The sequence below is a fragment of the Pholcus phalangioides genome, unplaced genomic scaffold (genome assembly GCF_987345545.1).
Source record: "Pholcus phalangioides strain wild (caught in Gottingen) unplaced genomic scaffold, Ppha-v1.0 ptg000007l_1, whole genome shotgun sequence".
In the NCBI taxonomy this organism is placed as follows: domain Eukaryota; kingdom Metazoa; phylum Arthropoda; class Arachnida; order Araneae; family Pholcidae; genus Pholcus; species Pholcus phalangioides.
Window position 1 is genome coordinate 11,295,371 of NW_028301600.1, and position 19,462 is coordinate 11,314,832.

General features: G+C 32.9%; 1 protein-coding gene across 2 annotated transcripts in view; it reads left to right on the forward strand.

Annotated features, from left to right (window-relative positions):
- The window catches only part of LOC149084913 (glutamate receptor 1-like), a 274,407-nt gene that overhangs the window by 137,141 nt on the left and 117,804 nt on the right, over positions 1-19,462 (forward strand). The window lies entirely within an intron of this gene.

Below are 19,462 nucleotides of genomic sequence, written 5' to 3' on the forward strand. Positions count from 1 at the left end.
CACTTTGTAAATTAAATTGAATTATTCACGTCCTTGCCAAAAGAAATGCGGCACCGGTTGATATTCATCATCGTATCGGCGGAGTATATGATTCGAATGCCATGAATGATGGTTTTTGAATAGGTACTGTGTGTGTGTGTGTTTAATTAAAAAACGGGCGAATGTGTGTAGTGAACTACGTTGAGGGTAGATGTTTGCGATCTGCGTGGATCTTGCACGTGTGCTAGACACTATGAATCTTGCATTTCTTAAGCTTCCCTTAAACATTGTCTTGAAAATTACGATCTTTATTATTCAAACCACACAACTCTCTATCGATTTAGTGACAGATTTGAGCCTTTGGCACATTTGTTGCTATTAAGAAATTATAACAAACTGTATTTCGGACGCAGAGCAGCCAATTTTTCTATCATTCCATCATATGAAACACAAAAACCACTGACACAATTCAAAAGATTATGTACAGGGTTATTCAAAACGATGTACGGTATTTTAAAATACTATAATAAACTCATTTTTAAACATACTTACTAGAGAACGGGTTAAAATAAAGGAAAAAATAGACTCAAAAATTTTCAAATTTCTCTTGGCTGGTAGCGCTATGGAAGTTGTGGTGGCTCTACACTTTCGCTACAACTACAAATGAAAAAATGTTTGGGTTTTCCTTTATTTTAAACCCGTTCTCGTAAGTGTATGTTTAAAAATCAGTTTATTATACTATTTTAAAATACCGTACACCATTTTGAATAATCCTGTGTTTGTACTCAACATTGGTTCATGTGAATTGCCTGTTTGTCTCCTGTGAATCTTATTTGTTATCTTTAATTTTTGGAATGAATTTTTGTGAATTGTATTAAACGATATGTCAGGTATTTATTTCAATTGTTTTTGTACTCGCAAGTGCTGTTGCGCAAAACAAACATACGAATCTATTTATCTAAAAGTATTTTCGTAGACACTGCGTGAAATTTAAAAACACGTGTATTTCAAAGATATCGCCAATCATTTTATACTTGAAGAGTTTCATACCTTTTAACATCGTCAAAAAAAAACCCCTCAAAAACTATGCTGTATTAGAAACATTATTTAACCATTGATTTATTTCACATTTGACATGCTTATTTTTTATATGTGCTATGCTATGCCATTAGAATATTTCATATATCTCTGATACTTATGTTTTAGCAAATTTTAGAATACTACGAAAGAAATGTGTAGACAAAATATTTGAGATGCATTCATAAATATTTGATTTATTAAAAAAATTTATTATTTTTTAATTTTTTTAATTTTGCAATTTAAGTTTAGTTTTAATTGATATGGAATCTAAACGTTTTGCCTCAATCAACTTTGCCTTCAGTTTAAATTAATTTTTATTGAATATCATGGCATTTTATCATGAGCCCCTGGTCCCGCATATATTTTAATAGACATGAGAAATACTAATTCAAAAACAAACTTACCTTCCGGTATTTCTTTTCTCATTTTTTTTTTTGGTATTTTAGAAAGTAGGCCTACATCTTTTAGTGCAATTTCAGTACAAAATTCGGCTTTGTAAATACAATGTTTTTTTAATCCAGAAAGTGTTAATTTCTTGGTGATGTCATTTTTGAGAGCTGCTGAAATTTTACATGTTCATAGATTTATGAAATCGCACAAAATTTCTCTCCCTTTGAAACCAAAATAAAATTAAAGGTAAAAACCATTGACCCTTTGCTATGCAAAATTTTATCCGTTTATACAAAACATTAAAGTGAAGGCAAACTGTTTATCTTAACATTAATTAACCGTTTTAGTCAATTAAAAATCCCTTCTAATTCATTAAATTGCTTTGCTGATGTATTATTTCAATTAAAAATATGCTAACAACACCCCCTTTTACGTTCATATTTTCTAAAAAAAATTCAATACGTTTTTATGGGTAAATCATTGTTAATACAATAAAAAATTTGCAAAGGATAGTATTAAAGATATGTGAAATATTATGATGACATAGCACAACACATCAAATCGAACATATCTACATTAAATGTGAAATAAATCAATGGTTAAATAATATTTTTGTATAAATATGTATAATATGTTTATAATATGTATTTCTGCTAGAGTTTAGTTTATGAGACTTTTTGATAATGTCAAAAGGTATGATATATTTAATAGCCCTCACATAACACTTTTTTAGTTTGTTTGACAAAAATTCTAATTATTGTCACGAAACACTGATTAGCATTTTAAAAAAACCAGATAAATTATTCTATATAAATTAATGATTCTTTTTTACATTTGGTTTTGTGCTAATATTTCAACAGAAGAAGTAACAAGAACTTTCAAATGGCGTTTGTTCCCAGTTGAAAGATTAGATGCTGGATGACATTATTCGCTGTTATTTCACAGAGAGAACAAAAAGAAAAAAAAACTTTGTTGCTGGAAACTCAATCGCCAAGTCCTATTACATTAGAACAGAGCTTCGCTTTTCCAAGTGGACATTTACTTGAGAGAAAAACTAATTCGTGTAATTGGAGCACCGCCTTTACAAGACGTGAGCTGCTCTTCGACCAATTCCGAGTCCAGTTCTCTTTTTCAAAGCCCAAATCGTAAGGAGAATCAGCAATTTCGGTCCGAGCCTTGTATTTTCATCGAATTGGATTTTCTGTGAAGAATATATATTAAAAATATCCAACCTCTCTCTCAGACAATACTCTGAAAACATCAGCTGTTTCTTCATTTTTAGTACCATTTTGAGATTTTTAGTACTTAAAATTTTTTTTATGTACACGATGATAATCAGAATGACACCTAAGTTAAAATTCAATCCCAATATATAGGGTGTGATACTATCGACCGCCCAATAATTGCACACGTGATTCCTTGTGAAAAACTAATGCAGAAAAGTGTTTTCCGTTTTAGGATCGGACGAATATTTAATGAGTTATAATACTTTGAATTTTTGTGACGTGTCATTTTTGCAACGGTCAGTTATGCGTCAAACACCGAATGAAAGTAAATTTCACTTTCAGCAAGGGGGTTGCCGCTTTCCGAAAATGAACTGAAATAGTCAATCCCGTTAGAAGCCAATTTCGATCGTCTTTCTTCACGATTGGTGATTTTTCCCTTTGTGAAGAGGAATAATATAACCTTGTTTTACGTAATAAATATTTTTTTTTGCCCACTGTATTGGCAAATTTATCACCATATTTGTAAATTGGTGATAAATAATTTGTAAAAAATATTATAACCTCGTTTTAAGTAATAAATTTGCCTATTGCATTGACAAATTTATCCCCAGATTTGTAAAGTATTAGCCAAATGAGATTTATTTGAAAATCGTTTATACCCAAAATCAGCACTCGCCAAAATGTAGTAATTTTCTCTTCTTCAATATCAAGTCAAATTTTTTGAGGGAAGGTGCATACAGTGCATAGTGTTTACTACTCGATCGTTTTTCACGCTGTCGTTTTACTTGTAGACTACATGTTGATCAATAAAACAGGGCAATATTTTTTGAGCAATTTTAAAATTTCATCGAAACTGCTACGCGTGTAAAGCTTCAATGAAGGATGTAAAAATGGTAGCTCGACGAAGGTAACTGCTGGGAACAGTAAAACAATAACAGTGATTCACACACAATCAGAAACTTTTAATCAAACCAACTATTTTATGAATTGGCATATATTCAAAATGATTAGTGGTATCGGACGTTTTCTACTGATTATTCATCGAGTCACAGTTTTATATCGATTTCTACATGATTCAATAAAAATTTTTGATTTCCTTGTGATTGGAGTTAATTTTGATCGTGCTGAAATGTTAATAAATTTATTTTACCTTTTTACAAGAAAGATTTCGACGACTTCGAAATTTATTCCAGCCTGCATTTGATTCGCAAAAAGCTTCGTCATTTTTTCAGATGAAGTTTCATTCGGGGAATATTTATAATGGGGCGGGGGGGGGGCGGTTATACCCCGGAACCCTCTTAGCAGAGACGGACTTCAGGCTCTTGCCGTAGTAGGAACTACTGATTTTGTCGCTTCTTTAAGATACTCTCTTTTATATATATTCCGCCTCTTATTTTTTCCCCAAAAAGTCATATACTGTTCCCTTAGCTCTCAATTTTCAAATGGAAGCCTTTATTTTACTATCTGTTTTTCTAAATATGGTTTTTGGATATTTTTTCATCTACGCACACTCACACACACACTCGTAACATGAATGAGATATCGTGAAAATTTTAAACTGTATTTGGTGATCGATTTCATTCAACAAGCTTAATACGTTAATCAAATTTATTGTACATGGCACCTACATCTACGGCAGGGACCCTAGACTGGGATCTATGGCGGGCCATCAAGCCAGACTTTTCACGGGCCCCAGGGCTGGAGCTCTGTCAGTCCCACCCTTGGTGAGGGGGGATAAATGCAACATGTAAATCTTCAGAAACTTTCAAGTTAGAACAGGAAAAAAACATCATCTCCAAATTGTTAGTGAAACTTTATTCATTTAAACGAGAGAAATCAAATGAACACACACACGTTGTGCACAATTTTAATCAAAATAATAACATTTTAATTTTTGGGTGTAACAATCGCGTGAAAATTTTAGAAGTGCTCACACAGGGAAAAAAACTAGTTTTCAATTTTCTCGATTTCTCTTTAGGGTTATATCATTGTTTATGAGTTTCAAAAATGTCAAGTTATGCATTTGGTGTAAGTTCGATGAATTCGGTAGGATCAAATAATCACGTGTGTGATTATCACCTTATGATCGGGTATTTTTTTCTCAGCCACCTCGTTGGGCATTAGGCCTGTTGTGGTGTTATATTTGTATTTGTATTATTGGGCGGTCGAAACTATCCACCCTGTATAGCTGGTCAAACTGTCATGCTCTGGAGTCTGACAAATCATGGGTTTGTGCAATACACCCCAAATACCAGCGGTTTCTTTTGGGTGATATTTACATTATATCTCGGACAATGTTAAAATTTATGTACAAGAAAGCAAAAATGATGAACCAATAACTTTACTATTATTTATGTTTACTTTAATTATGTTTACGAATGACTCGAAAGTCATTCTAGCCTACAAAAAAACTCCATTTTTGAGGTTTGAATGTTGTTTTTGTGGAATTCTTTCAGAAACGGTTAATCCTATTCCCAATATATGCTGTAACTGTAGTGTTTTTGTTGTTTTCTCGCGTCTAGGGAGACATTAAGCCACACCATTAGAATGATAGAAAAGTTGCGTAGGTGTTTCAGTACCCGAAGGGAAAACGTTTTAGTAACTATGGGGAAAATAAAATCTATTTTAGTCCTAGTGTGATTAATGGCAAATATCTCGAACATTTTAGTGTTTTAAAACCATGATTGCGATTTATTAATTATTTCAATGCAAAGAAAGTGTACTTTTTACTAGATTTATGGTTATTAAAAATGTAAGGACCACGGCAGTATTCCAAGTAATACGGTACTAATTCTGTTGGACAGCATACTGACTGATAAGTTTATTCTGGCTGAGTAATGTGTATGGAGCTCGAATATAAGCTCTTTTTTCTTTCAATACACCTTGTACGTTATACAAAAAAGTAAGCCATAATAACACCTACATCATTTCCTATAACCAACAAGTAAAAGGTTGACACAAATTGTACTTATTTTTTTGCTCGTATATTTCCTAGCTCATTCCTAAATACTAATTTGAATTTATTATTCAATATTGAACTCTAAAAATGCAATGATCATATCGACAGCCTAAATCAGAAAGGCAACAACTGAAAATTATATATTTTGAGACATCTGTATTTTAAAGATTCACTTTGTATGGAACTGAATGGGAAACCACTTTGATTTAATTACAGTAGGGAAGTACGTGTAAGCCCAGTTGAAAGTTGTTACTATTTTGCAATATGTAGAGACATGTTCCACTGCTCTCGTGGCGTGCATAACTCAGAAATACAATTTTCTGAGTTGTTTTTTTGAACTGGGCCATCGATATGAATTTTGACAGTTTAACTTAAAGAAAGATAAGTTTATTTGATTTCAGTCAGTGATATGAGCGCATAAAAGTAACTGAATTTTTTCATACTTTGAAACACTTCATACACTATATAAATAAGAATTTATTTATATATTGTTGTTATATTTATATAGTATAACAATTTAGTACCTTGAAATATAAAAAAATGCGAATGCAGACACACTCGTCTCTTACTCTAAGTAAGAATAAATGAATATATAAACCTTAAAATTTCGTATATTTGTCCAACATATCCATCAATTTATTTTGTATTGAACGTAGGAGAGAATCTTTGTGTTGCTTTAATTATGTATTAAACTTAGAGTTGCTAGATACATTCAGATCGTTAAGGAATGTTAAAAAAATTGTATTTCATTCCTGTGAATATCAGTAGTATTAGCATAAAACAATGGTATAGCCGATATTTCATCATTTCCAAAGCAAACGGACTTGGCGGGCATCTATTCCAACGGCTTTAAGTTCGTTCTCGTTGTCATCATTCTTCGTTAAACGCTCTTGGTGAACAGAATATTAAAATTAATGAGTTGCGTTCCACTTCGAGAAACCTTGCAGGTTATATGCATCAGCAAATTTGCTTCTGCACTCCCTTTTCATGCAAATTAGATCATCAACCATTATTTCCTTAATAGAATTATGAATTCGTCGTAGATTACAGGTTGATCTTTCGTGTAGACGGGTGTCACAAACCATTCAAGGAACGGAATCACTGGTAATTATTCTCATTATCAGAATGGAAATATTTTTCCAATTCTTACGCTTTTGCGGTTAATTTGCATCGTTTTATCAAGGAGTAAAGATTCCGAAAAACACAAAAGTAAAAAAAAAATTGTTTTAGTTCACGGTTTATATAAATTGTTCGTAATTTCTTTATAAACAAAAATTAAGAGCATAGAGTTTAGAATTATATTTTTATATCGGAATTATATGAGATTATATAAGAGAAAAAACTGATGAAAGGGTTTTTATTCAACATCTTATACTCTGTAATCGTCATAACTATGCTGTTTTTCCTGTCACGTGCACAGTTTATGTTGTAAATGCAATTATTATTTGATGACATTGCTCGCAGTCTTAAAGAAAATCTCATTTATTTAAACTCATCAAAACTTCAATTTAAGCGACATATTATTGAATTATGTCACGACATTTTTATTCCATCAAATACTTGAGAAAAATAACTGGAAGCACTCTAAAAGTCTTGATTCTAATCAGAATGTCGCTGATGGCAAATTCTTTGAAATATGTTTCTCCAGGCTCTGAAATGACCAAGTCAGAACGAGAGAATTTAATTTTTCAGCTATTTAATTAAACTTTTTTTTTTCATGTGAAATTTTGTTACCATCCTTCTGGCCTGAGAAATCCCTAATTGGATTTAATGATTAATTCTATTAAGCCGAAGGAAATGTTTCTGCCAGATTTTCGCTAATGCCATCAACGGCAAGAGGCAATCCCTAATTCATTGTTTAAATATAAAAACTGCCGGAAAAGTCTGTAAACAAAGACAAATAGGGAAAAAGAACATTTTTACTTGACGAATTCAATTTCAATCTCTCACAATCATTTAAAATAATTTATAAGAATCAGAGTTTTAAAAACAAAGGCAAAAACAAAGTCACTAACATGTGAGAGATGCGATGTAACACATTTAAATCGAATGTTGTTCTTAAACATCTAACATGTTTATTTTAACTCAACAATGCATGATTGTTTTTGAGCTGATAATTTTTTTCATAGATAATGAAGCGTATAGAAAGCGGGGAAAAATATTTGAATAATCCATTTCGAATTGTAATGCTTATACATTTTCTTAAAGAGAAGGATGTATAATCGCATTTAAAATAAATGTATCGAAATAATATTACTTTCCGAATATATAACTACCTTATTTGGGATTCAAACTATAGAAATGAAAAAAATTCGCATTACAAACTTCAACCTAAAAGAAATGCAAAGAAAACATTTCAACTCTACAGTGCATGATGTTCTTTTTTCACAGGTTGCAGAAGATTTGCATTTATTTTTTTAATTGCAGAGTTTCCGGTAATCCATGAATGGTTTTCGAACGAAAATGAAAAAAATGCGGATAATGAATGTCTGAAATATGAAGTTGCTAATTAGCGGAAAAGAAACTTATTAATAGTATATGCCAATCAGCAACAGTATGCACTATAGGGTTAAGATAAAAAAAAAAAAACATGTAAATTTGCATTTTCGTAATCAAAATAAATGTGTAAAATTAGAATGAAAGTATCCATTTGTGTTGTTTCTTTACTATGAAAAAAATGCACTATATTAATGTTTTGTAAGGTTTATTGGTGAGCAGTAGTTACATGACCTGCCCTTTAGGCGTGCATAACTACAGAGATTTATTCGTGACTAAGATATATTGGTGACGTAAACTTACAGGTTGTCTGAATAGTGTTTCATAAAAGTAGCCTAAAAAAAATTCTTAGAATGTGGAAAATCGAATCATGTATCGGAAACAGAAAAATCACGAAAAATATAAAATTCTATTATGTTGCTATTGCAACATCAAGTGAAACTTTGAAGAGATAATAGAAGTTCTTGAAATTTCTGAATGTACCAAAAATAACGTTCGCTAGGCATGCCAATTTACAAATACAAATACAACGCCACAACAGGCAAATTGCCCAACGAGGTGGCTGACTTAAGAACATCATGGATCCCCGAGCCATTTTTTGGAGGCCCTACCTACTACTGCTACACTCGAAATGTACCCCCCCCCCACGGAACCCCCCAACGAACCCGTACATGCGGGAATGTGCGTGTACGTGTAGTGCAACCTGACGTAAAGTTTGTTTCTGTGTAATGTTTGTTATGTATAGTGCTGCCATCTGCCACCAGTTTTTTTTTCTAACTATGAGTGAAGTGTTATGATTGAATAATTTATCGTTGTAGGACTGTTGCTCTCTGTGGCGAGACTTTTTAACAGGGAGATCGGCTCGCATTTGCGCCTTGAAGTTGGGAACCACAGAAAACCAACTTCAGCCGACCACCACTGTGGGGTTCGAACCCGGATCCTCGCATCGCGAGTCCGTCACTATAACCACTCGACCACCACAGCGGCTCGTTTCGCCACCACAGCATTTACCAGCTCGAAGTATTTGAAATGATCACAAAATGTTATTTTTGGTATGAAAGATTGTGACTCAAAAAATTTTGAAGTATTTTTGAATTTCATTTGAAATTCCGACCGATATCTTCGTTTCATGAGAAGTGTCAAAAGAAATAAGTCAAGAGCAGATATTGAAGAGCAATATTCTGAATACAGTTTATTGAGCAGCAGAGTAATGAAGAAAACGTGACCAAACTTTATAGAATAAAGTAATGTAAATCAGATGATCTACGAAAATCAGCTGTGATAAATGGAGAACCTCATCAACTGCTTCTTTCGAGCCGGAAAATTGAGAATAGACTTCAAGAAATAGAAAAAGTAGTTTTTCAAAAAGGAAATGAAAAACTCAGTATTTCAGGTATATTTTCGTTATCTTGGACTAGACTTAGATAAAAATTACCAGTCAAGATTGGACGTAAAATTCTTTTTTATGTATTTCCATACAATAAAAAGGAGAAAATACCAAGCTAATATAATTTGATCATTGTTGTCGCACCACGGTCATTCTCTGCACACAAGAGGTAATTAGAGCGGGACCTACAATTTATTGCCGATTTGGAATGGCAGGCTTTTTTTATTCTCATTGAAAGGTTGGTACGCTAAGCCCTCAGTGTAGGACTCCCCGCGATAGCAATAATTTCTGTGCGCATGTCACCATTTCTGATGTACCCCGCGTCAGGAAGTTTCTGATAAGTACGAACCGGGTATCAAACTCGTGACTCCTTTAACATCCTTTAAACTCTAAACATCCTTTGGTATTTATCGTACTTTATAATTTTTATCGTACATCATTTCTCTCTTTTATTATTATACTCTTTACTTTTACTCAGTTAATATTGTTTTTATATACTCTTTAGTATCTTAGACGAGTATCTTACCGCAGGACTACTGCATTCCCAAGAAAATGTTGCATCCATGTTACGAAAACGCGCATTTATAAACATGTAATCTGATTAAAACGACAGCGTTTAAAAGCGATCACGTTGTAAACACAACGCACTGTATGCACCTTCCCTAAAAAGAAGTGACTTGATTTTTGAAAGAGAACAAAATTACCACATTTTGGCAAAAAAAGTGTTGATTTGGTCAAAAAAATTTTCAAGTAGATCTCATTTGGCTAACACTTTACAAATTCGGTGATAAATTTGCCAATATTGTGGATGAGGTTATGTACTATCACACTTCATTGAGAGAAAAAAAATGCCAATGGTTTAAACTGTTGTCACAATTTTTTGATAAGAGATCGACACGGATTGGTTAAACTCAGGTTTTTCTATGTTGATCTCTTATCCAAAAATTGTGATTGCAGTTTAAACCATGTCGGTGAATACGGCCCTGAATATTTCAGTTAATTTTCAAGAAGTGGCAAGTAGCTGCTGGCGGAAAAATTTACTTTCATTAGGTGTTTGGCACGTAACTGACTGTTAGAAAAATGACACGTCACAAAAATCCAAAGCATCATAACTCATTAAATAGTCGTCGGATCCTAAAACGGAAAACACTTTTCCGTATTAGTTTTTCACCAGGAATCACGTGTGTAATTATTGGGCGGTCGATATATATATATACAGGGTGATTTAAAACTCAACGCACAAACATTTAGGGGAAGGTAGAAAACAAAAACAAAACAGAATCACATAGGAATGTATGACTGGAAACTCCAACCTGATTAGCTGGAGGACAAACGAAAATGCAAAAATGACAACCCAATAATGGGTGGAAATACTCTTTATTAAGCAATACTTTACACGAGGACACAGTACGTGTACACGTTAAGTTTCACAACAAGTGCTCAAAGTTCTTACCATACACAGTTATGCACGCTTCACAACCGCGACGCACTGATTGTCGAACCCTTTCAAAAAAACCCGGCTTTTCGCGGACGTTTGCAGCTGTGACAGAGATTCTTGAGACGAGGTTGGTGCCAGAGTCAACGGGCGTCTCGTAGACCATGGCTTTCAGGGTCATCCACAAGAGGAAATCCAGGATAGATAAATTGGGCAATCGTGGTGGCCACGGGACGGATCCATCACGCCCAATCCATCGAGGCGGATAACGGCGCCCTCAAGCGTGCATAACTGTGGATGGTAAGAACTTTGAGCACTTGTTGTGAAACTTAACGTGTACGCGCACTGTCCTCGTGTAAAAGTATCGCTAAATAAAGAGTATTTCCAGCATTATTGGCTTGTCATTTTCGCACCTTCGTTTGTGCTCCAGCTAATCAGGTTGGGGTTCCATTCCTACATTATTCTGTTTTGTTTTTATGTTTTCTACCTCCCCTAAAAGTTTGTACGTTGAGTTTTGAACCACCCTGTAAATTAAATGCTTAAAACATCCAGCATAAATTGAGAAAACACAAAAAGGGGAAAGTACAAAAAAATACAAAAAAAAAAAAATATATATATATATATACACAATAGAATTTGTCATCGAGAGGGAAATAAAAATGACATTGATTGATATTGATAAAATTGAGGGAAGTAAAATTTTATTGACACTACTCTGACCTATGCAGTGCCCGTTGTGGTGGACGTATTTCATTGAAACTTGGCAAATACGTTATTTGGACCACGGGAAAGGCTAACTGCGACAAAAACCGACACTTTTTCACTTTGATGGTAAAAAATTTAGTTATTTTTTTAAATGGAATCTTTCTTTTTCCCACTGTCCATATATCCTATACACCTCCGTCAGTATGTGTGCTACACATGTCTAAGTGCGTAAGTGCTGGAAGTGTCAGTTTATTTGTAACCACTCTATATATTCCGTGACATAGGTATTTTCAGATGTGATGAGTAAAATAAATTAAAATTCCGTATAGAATTTGTTAGAGTCTAATTCGATCATTGGTTAACGGATGTTCTGAACCTGATGCATCAATGAAACGAAAATGATTTATGCATCGCTCGCGGAATCGTGAACTGCGATTTGTCGCAGTTTCCATCGTAATGACTGAAGTTCTAACTTTTAATGACCTAGAAACTTATCTTTACGCTATACCTGAGCCTGGAAATTTCGAATGAATAAAAAAAAAAACGTACAAGCGCCAAAAGAATACTACGTGGATCTTTGCTCGAATTAATCGGTTAAAGCTAGAATTTTTTTTTTCATTTTTATTATGGAGGTCGCGAAAATGTCTTCTTTATCAGAAATTGCCGTCTAACGCAAAAATTCCAGGGCTGCTGATAGTTTTTGTTCAGTGTCATTTATTTCACGCAGGTTGGCATAAATGCAAATTTTATCTTCATTCATCAATAAAATCAAAAGATAAAGTATGTCGGCGGTTTTGGACTTATTCAAAAGCAATGAAAAACTTTTTTTAAACTGAAAATATGATCGGAAATTGGCATGGGAGTTTGATATTACGTAAATAAGCGCATAAATATCGAAAATGTATTTAAAAAAAGACAGTATTTTATTACAATATACATTACCGCTTCACTAGAATACATTTCACAGCAGAAATATATGCGCGTGCATTTTTTAATCCTCTATTCACAAACTGAAATGTGGGAGAATGTTTTTCATCAAAATTAACAGCTTAATACGAATGAATTTATTCGAATTAGTGAAAGTCTTATTCAATTTGGAATGCCTGACAATAGCTGTTTTCTGGCTATTCGATCTTCACAAATGCTTTAGTGATAAGTTTGTCGCAAGCACCGTAAAGAAACTATGAAGTTTAATGACCAAAGGGCAAAGCATACAAGCAATTTACAAATATAGATTGTGCATCTCATGTCCTCCAAAAGTAATACAGTAGAATTTGGTTAACTCGAGCGTGGTTAATTCAAATTTTGGATAATTTGAACTTTTTTACGAACTCTCCTTGAGTTTTCGATCTAATTTAATATTGAAATTACTTGTTTAATTCGAATTTTATTTTCGAATACGTTGGATAATTCGAAATTGGGGGAAAATCAGTTTTTTTTGTGGTGCACAAATTTAGTTTGGAAAATTCTACACAAGAAGTCAGACCAACTTTACTTTCTCGACCAAGATATTAAACAACAACTTTTAAAGACAAATAAAAGTTATTAAAATCAAATTATTTTTTCAAAAAAAGTACTCTAGACGTGAATTGTACCAGATAGAGCGATAGAAACAACTAATTTTTGGGCTCCAAGTTCCCAACTGTGATGGCAAAAAAGTTAAAATGAAAAATCAAAAAAAATTCTTCAGTTTTAAAAATGTTTATACCATTTTCACACGGAAAAAATTTAAACCAGTTGTGTTCTTATATATTTCAATGGAGGACTAAATATTGAAATAGAAAATGCGAAGCAACTGAAAACCACTCAAAAAGGCAATCAAGTTATTTCATAAGTTATACAAGTTTCTTATGCCGTATATAGAGAGCGATAAAATACGGATGTTGTAAAATAGTCTTTCATTACGATATCATATACATAATTACACTTGAAATAAACGGTGTAAAAACTATAAACGAAAAAAAGAAGTATAAATCGACTGTTTTTATCAGATTCAAAGTGATGGCTTTTAAATTTCTTTTGGTACAAACGTATGTACTGTTTTGCACAAGCAGTGTGTTCCGCTTAGAATATTTTCTCGCTTGGTACGACATATTTTCGTGTGGCCCAACTTTTCAAAATACTCAATAAGATTTCCCGTTTAAAAAAGCTTTCTCGGTTAAACTTTTTTTTTTTCCCGACGGTTTTTTGAGAAATATTATAAGCAGGATCTACACTACTTGAACTTCTATCGCATGACATAGAAGTGTTGTATATCGTGTCTGAATTTGAACAAAGTAGAATCGATGGATTTTCTAATAATAATACAAGAACGTTCTTATCATTTTCAGTTTTTTGAACTTTTGTAACTTTGAATTAGTCTTGGCCATTCTGTAGAATCAGAAATTGTATTGAACCAAAAACTATTCAGTTTATATCTTTTACTTTTTTTTCATTTATTTATATTACAAACAGAATTTTTTTTAGAAAATAAAAATTTACATTTCCATGCATTTTTTTCTCTACTAATTTTTTGTCTCAAACTACGATTGGCGTTGTTTTGGAACATTCGGAATGATTAAAAACAATGTGTATGAAAGAAATATTCGCAAAACTAATTGTTCGGAAGAAAAGCAAATACGGGAAAGAAAGAGGAAATGCTATTCTTCTTCTTTCGCTGGTGATGTAAGCCACCGACAACCAAGATTAAAGGCTTAACGTTGTACGTAAAAGCCAAATCGAAAGATCTGAAAACAATTTTGTCTTTTTGGGAACCTTGAACAAAATCTCATGTCAGCTGACAACGGTGGTCTCTAATGATCAAAAGGATTACACAAGACTGTAAAAGGTTTTATTGTCACCGCCGACTGTGTTCGTTTTTCTAGAACGAAAGTCTACAGAAATAAAAAAATATATATATACTCAGGAAATATCAAAAATCTACGGAGTGAGGAAAAGAAAGTAATTTATGTTTTGTTTTTTTTTAATCGCAACACTATCATTCAGTAAATCTACAAAATTATAGAAAAAAGAAAACTGCAATAACATAGGAGTGATATTTTGAAATTTGAATTTTGCAGTAGGTTGACTTGAAACTAATTTGAGATCTGAAAAATAAAGTTTTGAATTCCAATCAATGTATCATAAATACTTGAAATAGCTGTAATTATATTGGGAGATGAGGATAGTAGACAGACAGAGAGAGAGAGAGAGAGTGATTTTACGTCATTGACTATTGATTGAAATTTTGTTCCTGTAAATATCAGTTTATATACAGAATCAGGCAAAGTTTGAATTTGAAAAAGGAATCCGATAGGGTGATACTGTTTCGCCAAATCTGTTTACCGCTGTTTTAGAGGAAGTATTTAGAAAACTGGATTGGGATAAAAGAAAGGAATTAAAATGAATGGAGAATTTCTCACTCCTTTACATTTTGCCGACGACATTGTTATTATTTATTTATTTAAGCAATATTGTTGGTCCAAGGGCTATACAAGAGGACGCGGTAGATTTGTACACATACGCTTTGAAACATTTGACAAGAAGTCGGAGATGGTGGGGGGAGTTAACAATTGTAGAGGGGAGCTTGTTCCATTCAACTATGGTATTGGAAAAGAAACTGAATTTAAAACCATCTGTAGAGGCAAAAATAGGTTTTTTTGGAGTGGTAAAGTCTATTAAAAACATAGGAAGGCTTAGTCAGAATACCGGATGTATTGAAATTTAAATGACCATGAATAATCTTGTAAAGCATGCCTAGGCGTGAGATAAGTCGGTGAGTAGCGATTGGGTGGAGATTAAGTTCGAGTTTAAGATCGGAAACTGAACACTTATCAACAATGATCCAGGTGAACTAGAGGAAATGATACAAGAACTGGCTAGGAAAAGTATCCAAGTGGGTTTGAAAATGAATTTTCAAAAGCCTAAAGTTATGCTCAACTCGTTTGCTTCGAAGAAGATTTTGCTCAACAACACAGAGATAGAAGAAATAGAAAGCCATGCGGCAAGAAATTGCCATGGAAAACAGCATCCTCAATGAAATAAACAGAAGAATCGGGATTGGGTGGAGCACTTTTGGCAAAAACTGTGCAATTCTGAAGAGCGGCATGCCCTTATGCCGGAAAAGAAAAGCGTTCGACGAGTGTATGCTACCAGCACTGACTTATCGAGCTGAAACATAGACACTCACAAGGAAAACGATGCAAAGACTACAGGCTGCACAAAAGAGCGTGGAAAGATGTATGCTAGGCATCAGAAGGACAGACAGAAAACAAGGCATTTGGATAAGGGGCCAAACAAAAGTTTATGGTATTCAAACCCATGAACCTTGATGGTAACCTTCATAGTGAAAGTGATGGTAACCTATCTTACCACTGCGCCGCTCGGGCGCTCCATTATAACGACAGGCGCAACAGGTCCCAAATATTTTCCTATTTCCGTTATGCTATTTTTTATCGAATATATATCGACTGGCAAATATCAACCCATTACAACGACCAAACTCGACTTGCCCCCCGTTGTTTGTTTTTTCCCCAAGGAAATGGACAAAATCTGTCTTTAAATGGGTTTGACATTTGATGCTTGGTGAAGAAATGGTATGGAGCATAGATAGTTTAAAGAAAAGGACAACCCGATGGCGAAATAGTGCCATAATTGGCAACTTTGCTTAAAATTCTGTTTTATTTCCTCATATGGTGGTTCACTTCCACTTCCCCCGTGATTGTTTTTTTTTATCCTATTCTAAATTTTATTACACGATTTGACTTGATTTCTCTATAGGAGAATATAGAGGCAAGTGAATTTCTATAATGCTGAAAGCAGTAAAACATAAATGTAGTTTTTGGCGTTAATATAGAGCAGTTTCGTAAGTGTATTATGCATACTGTACTGTATCGTAATGCATTTAAATTGTGTTTTTTTTACACATTTTTATTGCAATGTTGTAGCGGAATAAAATTTTTTTTTAAATTCCATCGATAAAATACAAAATACCCCGGAGAATCCAAACTTAATGATTTTTTTTTAAAACATGACCTCCCAATATAACGTCCATTTTCCGTGGAACGTAGGGGTCGTTATAAAAAGTGTCGACTGTATAACACAAATGTATGTGTTCACTCGGATGACTCCGTGTACAATTGCCAAAAAATGTGCTTTTAAGATATAAAAATACTGGAAAAGCCTGTTAAGACAAAAGCACATTCGCGTACTTTTCTGTAAAGTAGCGTTTGTCAAAATGGGCTATTTACGCTGTTTTGCCTTTATGTGCGCATTTATCAATTTAATATTCGTTTAAATTTCCGCATTGGTTGCTCAACCTAAGTTACTGCTAGCCACGGGAGAATAAAAAAGAATCAATCTTTAAACTAGATAAAAATATGTCCGATAACGTAAGTTATACTGTGTGATAAGAAACAATGTAAAAAAATAAAAGAATAAAGATTTTTGTTATTGAAAATTTATAAAAAAACAAAACAAATATATTTAGATGTATTCAAAAAGGACACGTAAGTCATTGTGGAATTACATTTCATTCTTTGCGTGTATATAAAAATGATATCACGAATTCACGTGAAGAAGGGGCTACAGAAAATAATATTCTTTTATTTCCTTCACGAATTCCATAAGAGCGTAATTTGAAATTCTAAGAAGTTCTTTTCACGAAATTCAAAGAAGAAACCTAGGCCTGATGTGAGAGGGTTGGAATAACCATTTTTTTTCTATCATACGTATATTTACACGGTCAATCTTCCTTATCCTCTATTGAAAAACCGAAAAAGAAGTTCGTAAATGTAAATAAATGTAAACATGGAATTTTTTTTAACGTTGTGTGTATCTTAGAGGTATGCATTCAACATTCCTTAGAAAAATCAAAGAAAATCTAGAGCTCTTAACATTTTCGAAATCTTCTCGTTTGTATGCATGAAACATTCTTCCAACGCTTCGAATGCCTTCATGCTTTGTGTGAAAAAAAAAAAAGCTTCTCGAAGCTTCTTTTTCGACTATGCATTTTGAAAAACAAGATTCGTTCAAGTTTCAATCAAGGTAGTAGAGCTCTTTCTCTCAAAACTGAAACACGTTTACTTTATTTTTATCTCGGTTTTACTCCCACTAGAATTCTCATTCCACGAATATTATCGCGTTTCATTATCTAGGTAAAACTACGCAGAAATATAAAAACCAAATAAATCGATACATGCATTAACAAAACAGTTTTCTCGCTAGAATCCGAAACGATATAAGCATTTCTAAAACATGCGTAACTTATTCATAGGAAAAGGTTTATTTTAAAAGAAAATGAAACGTGTATCACGTTTATTTATATTTGGAAGAAAAATCTGATACTGATGCACACGATATTGTATATACACATGCTGCTTTAAAATTCTGTATTATTTTCTCATCTTGTTCAGGATTATCCGGTTTTTTTGATTATTTTTACTCTTCACTGCTTACATCTTTGATTATACGTTTATGCGGACTCAGTTCGTGGAAAAGTATGTGAAAACGGAATAAAATCCGATGTAATTTGAATGGTTAATCCGATTTCGTGATTGGTTTCATCTTCCAAGGAGTCCATGTTTTCTTTTTAGGCAAAAAGGGAGATTGTATCTAAGAAACACGATTATGTTATGGCGAAAACTCGTACCTGTTATTGAGGATAAAAACAGACTTGTAGCAAAGTATATATCTGAGGGATTTATTTAATCCAGCTTTAACGGATCCAACTCACGCTGACTAAAAATATAGCATAAAATCTAATTAATAATATAATAATGTGTAGCATAAAGTTTGAATAGAGTGGGTTTCAATCTGAATGTAATGTGTGAACGTTTCAATTCCATTCAATGTTTTTGAATAAATGAAGTAAAAATAAAGCTAATATGAAGAAAATATATCGATTACTGAAAGAGAAGAACGTATAATGCATCTACAGAAAAATATGTTAGGTGGATTATTTTTTTGGATATTTTAATTTTTTTTCTAGTTCATATAATCCCCGGTTTGTTGCCAGAGGGAAATTCAAAACAGTAGAACCTCTCAACAGTTTACCTACTACAAACATTATCATTGTCCCCAAAATTAACGTAAAATATGAAAAAATAAATATCGGGTAAGAGAGGAAAATTTAGTTTTAACATTGACGCTTCTGTAAAATAATAGTTGAAAAATATAAAAATTAAATTTTATGTGACCGCCAATTAAAACAATGGAAATTTTGTAAAATTTGAAATATCCTTTTATTCCGAAAGAAATTTAACTTGTAAATAATTCAATGAAAATTTGTTGAAATATGAGTGATCAAAATTCTTGATTTTTTGTCTTTTTTTTTTGTCTTTTCAAAGTCCTGAAAAGTTTTCAGACATTATTTCAACTCCAGAAAAGGACAGAAATCAAGATTTAAATCATCAATATCGCAGTTACGTACTTTTCATGCAATTTATTATGGGGTGAAGTGTTTTCAGTATAAAGAAAGTCAGGTTGCTTTTTCATTTTTCGATTTGGTGTCGTATAAAAATTTTATTTTTTAGGACAAAAATACTACCTTACTCTCATGCTGAATTTCCCTCTTTTTGCTGATAATTTTTCGTATCTTAACTCTAGAGTAAAACATAGAATTTATATTCTTTTTAGACATGCCTCTCAAAATAATCATTATATTCTCAATTGTAGAATGAATAAATTATGAAAGCTTAGAATTTGCAGAAATTTACGAAACCGTATATTCAGCATGGACTGATCATATATCAGAAATATAACTTAAAGATAATGACCACTTCTATCAGAACCTTATACCCTTCATTTATTTTAGACGAAGTGGGAGC